Source organism: Dipodomys ordii, unplaced genomic scaffold (assembly GCF_000151885.1).
Source record: "Dipodomys ordii isolate 6190 unplaced genomic scaffold, Dord_2.0 Scaffold6, whole genome shotgun sequence".
NCBI classification, from domain to species: Eukaryota; Metazoa; Chordata; class Mammalia; order Rodentia; family Heteromyidae; genus Dipodomys; species Dipodomys ordii.
The window spans coordinates 11,962,414-11,973,556 of NW_012267222.1; positions in this window are offsets into that span (position 1 = coordinate 11,962,414).

The window sequence follows — 11,143 nt, forward strand, 5'->3', positions numbered from 1 at the left end:
CGCCCCACTCTCCTCCGAGTCCCCCTCACTCCGACACGAGGCTCAGCACTGCCATTTTACCCAGCGCCGTCGCGGCCGCCCGGAAAACCCGGAGTGGAGTGCGGAGCGGGCGCCGGCCGTGGAATGGACTCGCTCCTTTTCCCCTTCACAAAGGAGGAGGGGAGAGAGCGAGCCTCGGCGGCAGCGGCAGGCCTTCTGCCTCTCTCGCTCCGCAGCGCCGCCGACGATGGCTTCGGGAAAAACCTGGCCCGGAACCCGCGCCTCTCCGGAGCCTGCGCCCGCTTCCCTGCTGGTGTTCCGATCCTGGCCTGGCCTGGCCTCTTCCCCGCCGCCGCACCGAGGGCTCGAGCGGGCTGCGTGAACTTTACCCGTGCCTGCAAAATTGGCCTGAACCCGAGGCCGCGGCCGCCCCGGCCCAAGCCTGACCCCTGGCACCGGGCCTGGTCCCTGGGCTGCTGCCGAGCACCTCTACAGCACTTTTTCTTCAAAGACTTTTACAGACCTGCTCCAAAGACCCAGCTGAGCGAGCCCTGCCTTTCACGCCGGTGGCCAGGACCGGTCATTGTTCAGACTATCCGTTTTCCCACTGCCCTGCCCTCATTAGCCAGCCCTGACAAGGCCCTGAGGGCATGAGGTCCGGATTAGCCCCATTTCACAGAAAGGCGGGAGGGGACTGCCCAGGTCACTTAAAAGTCAGAGGGCAGTGGCTACAAAAACAAGTGAAGTACCCAAAGCTGCCTCCTGTCTACTTGTACTAAGAAAAAAAGGCTGAGAACAAACCCAACAATGGGATTGGAGTGTCATGTCTGAAATCAAAACTGGGCATCTCACCACTGACTTAAAATGGTGGCCATGGAAGCAGCTTTGGGGGCATGGGAGAGTCCTCGGTGAGCCCAGGTCCTCTATCCCTAGGGGAATTTAGCCGACAGTGACCAATAGCCCCAGTCTCCAAAGGCAGTACCTTGTAAGACTGTAAACAGTCCACAAAAGAGGCTCCAGGGACTGGCCAGAACCTGAGTGTTCAAACCACTCCATAAGAGGGATGCCATTTTCTGTTTAAAGAGAGAAAAGGCACAGTCTTAACAGGCCACTAAGAAAACGGATGCTACTCAGATTTGTTTTCAATTCTTCAGTGTAAAGATTCTTTGAAGTTTACCATTCCATTCTAAGAGACCCTAAGGCCAGGTTTATCTGAAAAGATCAAGGTATTCACACACTCACACACACACACACACACACACACACAGTGTTGTCCCAACTCCAAGTCCCGGAGTCTGGGAGTGCTCTAACTCGACCAGTTTGGGAGATCAGGATTCCAGATTTTCACCAGGCCAGCGTCACTAGGCACCAGCACCCCTTTCCCTCAGATCTTTAAAATGGAGACTCATGGCCTCAGACCATAACCTTCGAATTTCTAGATTCGGCAGGCGCCTGGAGTTCTGACCAGGTCACCAGTCACTGTAAATAATTCCAAAAGCCTGAATTTATTTCTACCCTCAAGAAAATTGAGACCATCTCACATCACAAAGGCAAATCTTCCTGAAAACCTAGAGTTCTGAGCTTAAAAACAAAACCCTTCTCTATGCCCTAAGCCAAGAACCAAATCAGCTTACAAAGTGGATGGGACTGACTAGTATGGGCCAGTTCCCTCTTTTCAGGCTCCATCCTCAGGGGCAACAACTCTCCTGGTGCATTAGGTCCTAGAAACCAAATTATAGGCTGCTTTATAAATGGAGCTTGGCTATTTAATCAACTGCCTCGGAGCTGGCAAACAGTTCTGAGTCCTGCACACAAATGAGGAATTTTTTACATGCAATTACCCTGCCATTTTCTTCAGAGCTGGAGTGTAATGGGAAACCTGGAGCCCAGTGAAAATCTGGAAGCCAGAATGGATTTGTCTGCAAAGAAAGCCCTAATTCCTTTCTGTCCAGGGTTGCGAAATATGGAAAGCGCCAAAAATCCTTGTTTCTACACGTGGGCACGCTGTTTTCAAAACAGACACCATTTTAATCAAGCAATAGGTAAAGTGCACAAAAAAGGGGGGGGGAGGAAAAAACATTCACAGGGTCAGAAGAGGTAACGTGAGCTTTCTCCTTTCTCACTTTCCCCCCCTCTAGATCTCAAATCATTTAGGGGCTCCTGCAGTCCTATCTTTAGAAACCCAAGCCACTAAACTAGGGACTCGTGAGCTGAGGAACTTTCTTAGAAACTGGCCCATCCGCTTTCCCCAGGGGCAGTGGAAACGGGAAGGGGGGAGGGGAGCGGCCGGGCACGTGGCTGGCCCGAGCGCCGGGCTCGGGGCTCGGGGCCGTGGATCCTCCCCTCCCCGGAGTTCTCTCCCCCACGGCCCCTGCCTTTTAACCCCACACCCAGGCAGCTCAGGAATCCCGGCGCAGATTAGAGAAGTGGGACTAGGACAGCGCACCCCTCGCGAAAGCGCCCGGGCCACCAACAGCCTGATGGCAAATACGGACTGAATCGTTGACATGGAAACCGGACTAAAGTCTCGCTAGTTCTCCCTCACTGGAGAGTTCTTATCGCAGAGCCCGGCCGGACGGCACTCGGCAAACTCGGACTGGATCTGCCGCCCTACGGATCGGACGGAGTTTCGGGGCGCAGGAACTTCAGCGGCTGTGGCAGCCAAGGATGGGGGGGAGGGGGGAGGGCTGCCAGAACCAACCGGCTGAAAATGGCAGAGGATATGCTCTCGCTTTCTGCGGCTGCACAGCGTGCGTGGATTGGGCTCGAGAACCGAGGAACAAACCTATGAAAATCCCACAGAGTCAACTGCAAAATGTGGAAGTGGGGCCTGGAGGCCTTGCCAAGGGAAGGAAGCGTTTGCGGGAAGGGCCGTCCTTTCTCTCTCGCTGTGTGCTCCCCCTAAATGTCTGAAACACAAAACTCCACAAACAAAAGATCGGACTCGCCTCCTCCGCGAGCCCTCTCCCCTCGCTCCCTTTGGGGAATAACGTTTTTGAGTTCTGGGGCCCGGCGGAGGGCTCGCGGCCGAGGCGCACCTCCGCCCGCGGGCCGTGGCCCCCGCACCTTCCCCGCGGAGCCACCGCGGCAGACGCCCAGCCGAGCGCTCCGGAGTGCGTGCGAACTGGAGCTGCGAGTTTGAGCAAAAGGGCAACTGTGTCAGTTGACGGAAGCCAGAAGCAGAGTTCAAAGCCTGGCGTGGATTTCCGTCTGGAGCTGTCTGTTTCTTAAAGTTTTCAACTCCGTGTTAAGAAACAGCCCCAGCGGAGGCTTTGGGATCAGTGTGAAAGTCTAGCACTACCATCTGACAGCAAGCCGCAAAACTTTGGGCTGCATATTAAGCGAGGAAAGTGGATTGAAGCGAGAGTCAAGGCAATTCATTACGTTCCCGGCTTCCAGGCGGGAGCGGTAAGATCTGAACTGGATCGACACAGGGAAAAGTGGAACTGAACCCGAATGGCGCTTCGTAGCACTCGGTCTTAACATTATGCCACGGATCTAAGATTCCGAAGACAGAACCAAGAGGCCTCTGGCTTGGTGGGCGCTCGGCAACTGATTTTCTAGATCTCCTTTCCACTCAATTCTAAAGTCGTAATTCGGGAGAATGTACAGTTCACAGTAATAGGACACATGTTTGGAGAAATGTTCTTTCTTCTTTTTGGGGGGGTGGAGTGGGTGGAGTGGGCTGGAGATACTACTATTGAAGCTTGAATTCAGGGCCTCTGTCCCTCAAGGCTACATGTAGCTCTGCCAGTTGAACTACACCTCCAATTCTGGCTTTTTGCTGGTTAATTGGAGATAAGAGTCTCATGGACTTTTCTGCCCCAATTTGGCTTCAAACCACAATCCTCAGATATCAGCCTCCTGAGTGGCTAGGATTACAAGCATGAGCCACCAGAGCCCCAGAAATGTGCATTTTTGATTGGGCCTATTTTCACTAGGGCAGCTATGAAAAAAACAACTTGGGCATAAATCAACTAGCTTATCTTTTACCAATATAACTATTACCTTACTGACTACTTCCCCCAAAATGAAAACCAAGAAACAAGTAAAGTTCAGTGTAAAGTTATCACCTATCATGATGAAACATGAGTTTGATTCCTAGCAGTGCAAAAAAAAAAAATAATAATAGAGTAAAACAAAACCAAAGGGCCATGCTGGTTTGGTTTGTGACAAATTTCAATAAAATATAGCTCCCAGATATAGCTCCCAGCATCAATCCAACAAGAAGAAAAAGATACCGGAATCTAATACTGTAGATATATCCTCTCATTCACCAAGCTCACTGGTGATCTAATTTGATATTTATGAAGACTAAAACTACCACTAATATTTAAAAATGAAAACAAGGACAAGTCTTGTGTAAGTACTTGGTAAATCAAGATTTTTGGATTTCTCTATTTTGCTTAGTCTAACAAGATTTTTATTGTGTTGATTGTGGTATCGGTACTGGGGGCTTAAACTCAAGAGTTTCATTTTCTTTCTTAGCTTTTTTGCTTAAAGCTGGCTTCTACCATCTGAGACACATCTCCACTTCTGGCTTTTTGCTGGTTAATTGGAGATAAGAGACTCATGTACTTGCCTGCTCAGGCTGGCTTGGAACCCTGATACTCAAGATGCTGCCTGAGTAACTAAGATTACAGGAGGTAGCCATTGGGATAGGGTTCAGTGAAGACTGAAGAACTGACACAAAAATAGTTTTTGAAAAACCTACTTGGCAAAGAGCTTGATAGCCACTTCATCACCCATCAAAAGAAAAATATCAGTTTTGTACTTGGTGCTTACGACACTAAACTGCTTTTAGATGGGGGGGGGGGAGGATAAGCACCGACAATATCAATCAGGAAAAGGTAAGGTCACCAAGCTTAATACAGAAGGAGATGATTGCTCACAATAGGAGAAGTCTGTTGTTTTTGACTTCTCAAGTAGATTGCTTTTGGTTTGTATCTTTCTGTAAAGCTAACCTAGGAAATTTTCACTCATAAAATGCATATAAGAACCTGATGCTGATGTTTCATGCCTATAATCCTAGCTACTCAAGGAGTCTGAGATCTGAGGATCACATACTGTTCAAAGCCAGCCTGGGCAAGAACGTCCATAAGACTCTTACCTTCAATTAACCACCAAAAAGCTGGAAGTAGAACTGTTGACTCAAGTGATAGAGTGCTAGCCTTTAGTAAAAAAAAGCTAAAGGACAGTACTGAGGCCCTATGTTCAAGGCCCAGGACTGGCATATACACAAAAAAAAAATGTATTTTTTCTTTTTTCTTTTTTTTAATTTATTTTTCTTTTGTTTTGAAATTTGAGGATAGAGAAGGAAAATCAAATATTCTATTCTAGGTGGGTCTTTTCACCCTTGCCTATATAAAGCTTTGTTTTGTTTTGGAGCTTGAACTCAGGTCTGGTAGATGTCCCTGAGCTTTCCTGCTCAAGGCTAGCACTCTACTACTTTGAGCCATAGCTCCACTTCAAGTTTGCTGGTGGTTAATTGGAGATAAACATTTCCTTTTCCTACCCAGGCTATATTTAAACTGTGACCCTCAGATCTCAGCCTCTTGAGTAGCTAGGAATATAGGCATAAGCCACTAGCATCTGGCTATAAAGCTTTTTTATACTGCCATTTTACTGATAGGGAAAAGTCAGGGTGTAGAAGTTCTTTGACAGCAATTCTGGAATGGATCTGGAATGGAGTCTTTTACTTCATCACAAATCCTGTAAGAAAGAGTTGGAAAATGAAGCAAAAACACATTGAGGTCATAGACAAATCAGAGGAAGACAGACATGCAGTCCTATGAAATAGGACAAGTGATTAAAAAATTAAATGTGGGCCAAGTCATTGATGGCTCTTGACTGTAATCCTAGTTACTCAAGAGGCTAAGATCACAGGATCCCATCATTTGAAGCCAGCCTAGGTAGACAAATCTGAGAGACTCTTACTTCCAATTAACCACCAAAAGGATGAAAGTTGCAGTTCAAACATAAAGCAGATAAAGTTAAGGACAGTGCCTAGACCCCAAGTTTGATTCCCTAGTACCTGCAAAAGGAAGGAAGGGAGAGAAAGAGGGAGTGAGAGAAAGGAAAGAAGAGGAGAGGTGAAGAAAGGAAAGGTGAGGTGACCATGTTACAGAGAACACCTCAAGTGAATTTTCTAGCATGACTACCCTAGGCTTTGTTTGGTTTTTGGGTCCGGTCATGGGGCCTGAACTCTGGGCCTGGGTGCTGTCCCTCAGCTCTTCAGCTCAAGGCTAGCGCTCTACCACAGCGCCACTGCCAGCTTTTTTCTTTTCTCTGCTTATGTGGTGCTGAGGAATCTAACGCAGGGTCTCAGGCATGCAAGGCAAGCGCTCTACCACTGAGCCACCTTCCCAGCCCCTACCCTAGGCTTTTTATGGTAGAATCAATAATACCCAATACAACCTACTCTCAGGCATTAAGAAGGGAATAGCCTCAGGAAAAGCATTCTAACTAGATCTGACCATAATTCAAACTTATTTATCCCTACAGAAAATAGATTTTTTGGGGGCTGGGAAGGTGGCTCAGTGGTAGAGCGCTTGCTTTGCATGCCTGAGGCCCTGGGTTCGATTCCTCAGCACCACATAAGCCAAAAGAAAAAAGCCGGAAGTGGCGCTGTGGCTCAAGTGGTAGGGCACTAGCCTTGAGCTGAAGAGCTGAGGGACAGTGCTCAGGCCCAGAGTTCAGGCCCCACAACCGGACCAAAAATAAATAAATAAATAAAAGAAAATAGATTCTTTCAAAAATAAAGTGAGGGCTGGGAGTATGGCTTAGTGGTAGAGTGTTTGCCTAGCATACATGAAGCCTTGGGTACAATTCCTCAGTACCATATGAACACAAAAAGCCAGAAGTAGTGTTGTAGCTCAAGTCGTAGAATACTAGCCTTGAGCAAAAGAAGCTCAGGGACAGTGTCCAGGCCCCGAATTCAAGCTCCAGGACTGGCAAAACACAACAAAAACAAAAACTAAAATGGACCACATTAAAAAAACAAAAAACTAGTCTTGATCACTATAGTAAGTAGTGGTGGTAGTGTGGCACTACACTCCAGAGAAAGAACTAAACAGTGACACCAAGGGAAAGCTGCCAGGAAATTACAGAGAGTTCTGGCACTTTTCCACATTATCATTTTCTTTCCTGAAATGTAACAACATTGGAAGTAGATTCGGAAGCCACTAGAGGAGTTCGGGTATGAGAGCAGAAGGTTAGTTTTTGCTGGCCTCCTCAAAGAGGTCACTGGAGGCCTCTGAAGAAATATGTTGTGGCCCTTCCAGCCTTGCTGTGGGAGGGAGAGAACAGAAGGCAAAGGAAGAAATAACTTCACACACTTCGTCTAGCTTAACCAACAGTCCATTAAAAAACATCCCAAACACACTCCAATAAGCACAACTGAAACTTTTTTTTTTTTGTCCGTTATGGGGCTTGAACTCTGGGCGTGGGGGCTGTCCCTCAGCTCTTCAGCTCTACCACTTGAGCCACAGTGCCAATTCTAGTTTTCTGGTGGTTTATTGGAGGTAAGAGTGTCACAGCCTTTCCTGCCTGGGCTGGCTTTGAACCATGATCCTCAAATCTCATCCTTCCGAGTAGCTAGGATTACAGGGGTGAGCCACTGGCACCTGGCCATAAGTTCCTTTTTCTTTTTTTTTTTTGGGGGGGGTTGGGGGTCTGGTCATGAGGCCTGAACTCTGGGCCTGGGCACTATCCCTCAGCTCTTCAGCTCAAGGCCATGGCTCTACCACTTGAGCCACAGCACCACTTCCGGCTTTTTTTCTTTTTGCTTATGTGGTGCTGAGGAATCGAACCCAGGGCCTCAGGCATGCAAGGCAAGCGCTCTACCACTGAGCTACCTTCCCAGTCCTTTATTCTTTTTCATTGTTTTTTTTTGTCTAGTCAGTACAGTGGTTTAAACTCAAGGCCTTCTACTTTGCTTACTCATAGGGCTGGTCTCTACTACTGAGCCACACCTCTACTTCCAGGCTCTACTTCTAGCTTTTTGCTGGTTAATTGGAGATATAATCATGCAGATTTGTCTGCCCAGGCTGGCTCTGAACCTCCATTCTTAAGATCTCAGCCTCTTGAACATAAATAACTCTTAAACAAAAATATACAACGTCATGCAGCATTAGGCACTACTTTTTCCCTAAACACCAAACCCAAATATAGATTTGCACTTTTTTTTTTTTGCCGGTCATGGGGCCTGAACTCTGGGCCTGGGCGCTGTCCCTCAGCTCTTCAGCTCAAGGCTAGTGCTCTACCACTGGAGCCACAGCGCCACTTCCGGCTTTTTCTGTTTATGTGGTGCTGAGGAATCAAACTCAGGGCCTCATGCTTGCAAGACATGCACTCTACCGCTGAGCTACCTTCCCAGCCCCATGATTTGCACATTTTTTTAGTGGTCCCTTTGACCACAGAACAAAGACCAAGAGTTCAATCAATTATAGCTACCTAAAATTATGAACACTATCTAGCAGATGTGTCTATACATTTAGTCCAAGTCCAAAATTTTCTAGATAAAAAAAAGAGATTCCTTGACTCTACACCTACATTTTAGTTCTTTATAATAGTATTCATGTTTGGAAGATTTAATTCTGAGGTAATTGAGGTACCACACGGCCTTCTGAAAGAAAATACTCCCAGCTAGGTACCTGTGGCTCACACCTACAATCCTAGCTACTAAGGAAGGAAGCTGAGATATGAGGATCATGGCTCAAAACCAGCCCAGGGAGGAAAGTCCGTTAGACTTACCTCTAATAAACCACCAGAAGCTGGGTGCTGGTGGCTCACGCCTGTAATCCTAGCCACTCAAGAGACTGAGATCTGAGGATGGAGGTTCAAAGCCAGCCCGGGCAGGAAAGTACATGAAACTCTTTTATCTCCAATAAAAACCACCAGAAAACCAGAAGTGGCGCTGTAGCTCAAGTGGTAGAGTGCTAGTCTTAAACTGAAGAGCTAAGGGATCGTGCTTAGGCCCAGAGTTTAAGCCCCACGACTGACCAAAAAATAAAAAACAAAATAAACCACCAGAAATCTGGAAGTGGTACCGTGGCTCCAATGGTAGAGTGCTAGCCTGAGCTGAAGAGCTGATGGACAGTGCCCAGGCCCAGAGTTCAAGTCCGACGACCAAAACCAAAAAAAAAAAAAAAGAAAGAAAGAAAGAAATGTAAGAATATTGCCAGGTGCCAGTGGCTCACTCCTGTAATCCTAGCTATTCAGGAGGCTGAGATCTGAGAATCACAGTTCAAAAGCCAGCCCAGGCAGGAAAGTCTGTGAGACCACCAGAAAACCGGAAGTGGTGCTGTGGTTCAAGTGGTAGGGCGCTAGCTTTGGAACTAAAGAGCAGAGGTACAGCACCCAAGCCCAGAGTTCAAGCCCCATGTGTCCCCCCAAAAAATTTTTTTAGTAACTCATCATTAGTACAGTTTGTCACTATCAATTAACTATAGAGAAGCTAGATGGAAACCATTTTACACCTGGTCACTGGTGTCTCACAACTGTAATACTGGCTACTCAAAAGGCTGAGATCTGAAGATTGTGGTTCCAAGTCAGCCCAGGCTTCAATAAAAGACTCATCTCCAACTAACTAGAAAAATGTCAGAATTGGAGCTGTGGCTCAAGTGGTATATCACCAGTCTTGAGTGACAAAACTAAGTAACAGAACCCAGGCTTTGAGTTCAAGCACCAGTAACTACACAAAAGAAAAAAGAAAACCACTTTATAACCATAGAAGGGTGTGCAGTATCCTCCTTCAATACTTTTCTTTCATGATGAAGCAACTTTATCCAATGCACCTGCTCATCTTCAGCAATCCTTGACTTGCACGTGTGGCTCTGACCCAGTTTTCCACCTAAATCTGTCTTCTAGAGGCTCAAAAATCTTGCAATCATGTTATTTCAACTAGAAATGAATAGTATTGCTACTGATAAGATCATACCAAAGCCATACTTATAAATGGTGAAGTACCTTGTTCTTTGCTTTAACTCTCTTCTGGAATATTTGTAAATACTGTAGAAATGGCTTTTTTTCTCTATTTCTTGACAGGAGAAATTTATAAAGTCCCATGATGAAATTCACTGGAAAACTCTTCAGTACAATAGTAGCAGGACTAAAGGCAATTACAAGGAGGAACAGCCATACTGAGCCACAATCATTCATTAACATTACTTTTGACTGACTGTGAGTGATTCATATCCTTAGTGGTCTGCTAACCGAAGATGAGTTCATGCCTGTAATCCTCGCTACTCAGGAGGCTGAGATCTGAGGATCACAGTTCAAAGCCAGCCCGGACAGGAACATCCGTGAGACTTTTTTTTTTTGTCAGTTGTGGGGCTTGAACTGTGGGCCTGGGTGCTGTCCCTCGGCTCTTCAGCTCAAGGAGAGCGCTCTACCACTTGAGCTAGAGCCACTTCTGGTTTTCTAGTGGTTTATTGGATATAGGAGTCTCATGGTCTTTCCTGCCTGGGCTGGCTTTGAACCGCGATCCTCGGATCTCAGCCTCCTGAGTAGCTAGGATTACAGGTGTGAGCTACCGGTGCCCAGCTCTGTGAGACTTATCTCCAATAAACCACTAGAAAACTGGAAGTGGCACTGTGGCTCAAGCGGTAGAGCACTCGCCTTGAGCTGAAGAGCTGAGGGACAGCGCCCAAGCCCAGAGTTCAAGCCCCATGACCGACAAAAAAAAAAAAAAAGTTCTTTACCATTGAACATACTAGGATCCCTCTTCATCACTATCACCCATGTACAAACTCTTCTGACATTATACTTTGGTGATATCAAAATACAAGAAATACTTAATAGGAGAAGGCATTTCTAGCCAAACAAAAACATAGTAAGAATCTATTAAGATTTTTGTTGTTGTTGTTGTTGGTTGTGGGGGCCTGAACTCTGGGCCTGGGCACTGTCCCTCAGCTCTTCAGCCGTAGACCAGCGCTCTACCACTTGAGCCTCAGCCCCACTTCTGGCTTTTTCTGCTTATGTCATACTGAGGAATTGAACCCATGCTAGAAAAGCACTCTATCACATTCCCAGCCTCATCATTTTTTCTTTCTTTTTCTTTTTTTTTTTGGGGGGGGTCCGTCATGGGGCCTGAACTCTGGGCCTGGGCGCTGTCCCTCAGCTCTTCAGCTCAAGGCTAGCGCTCTACCGCTTGAGCCACAGC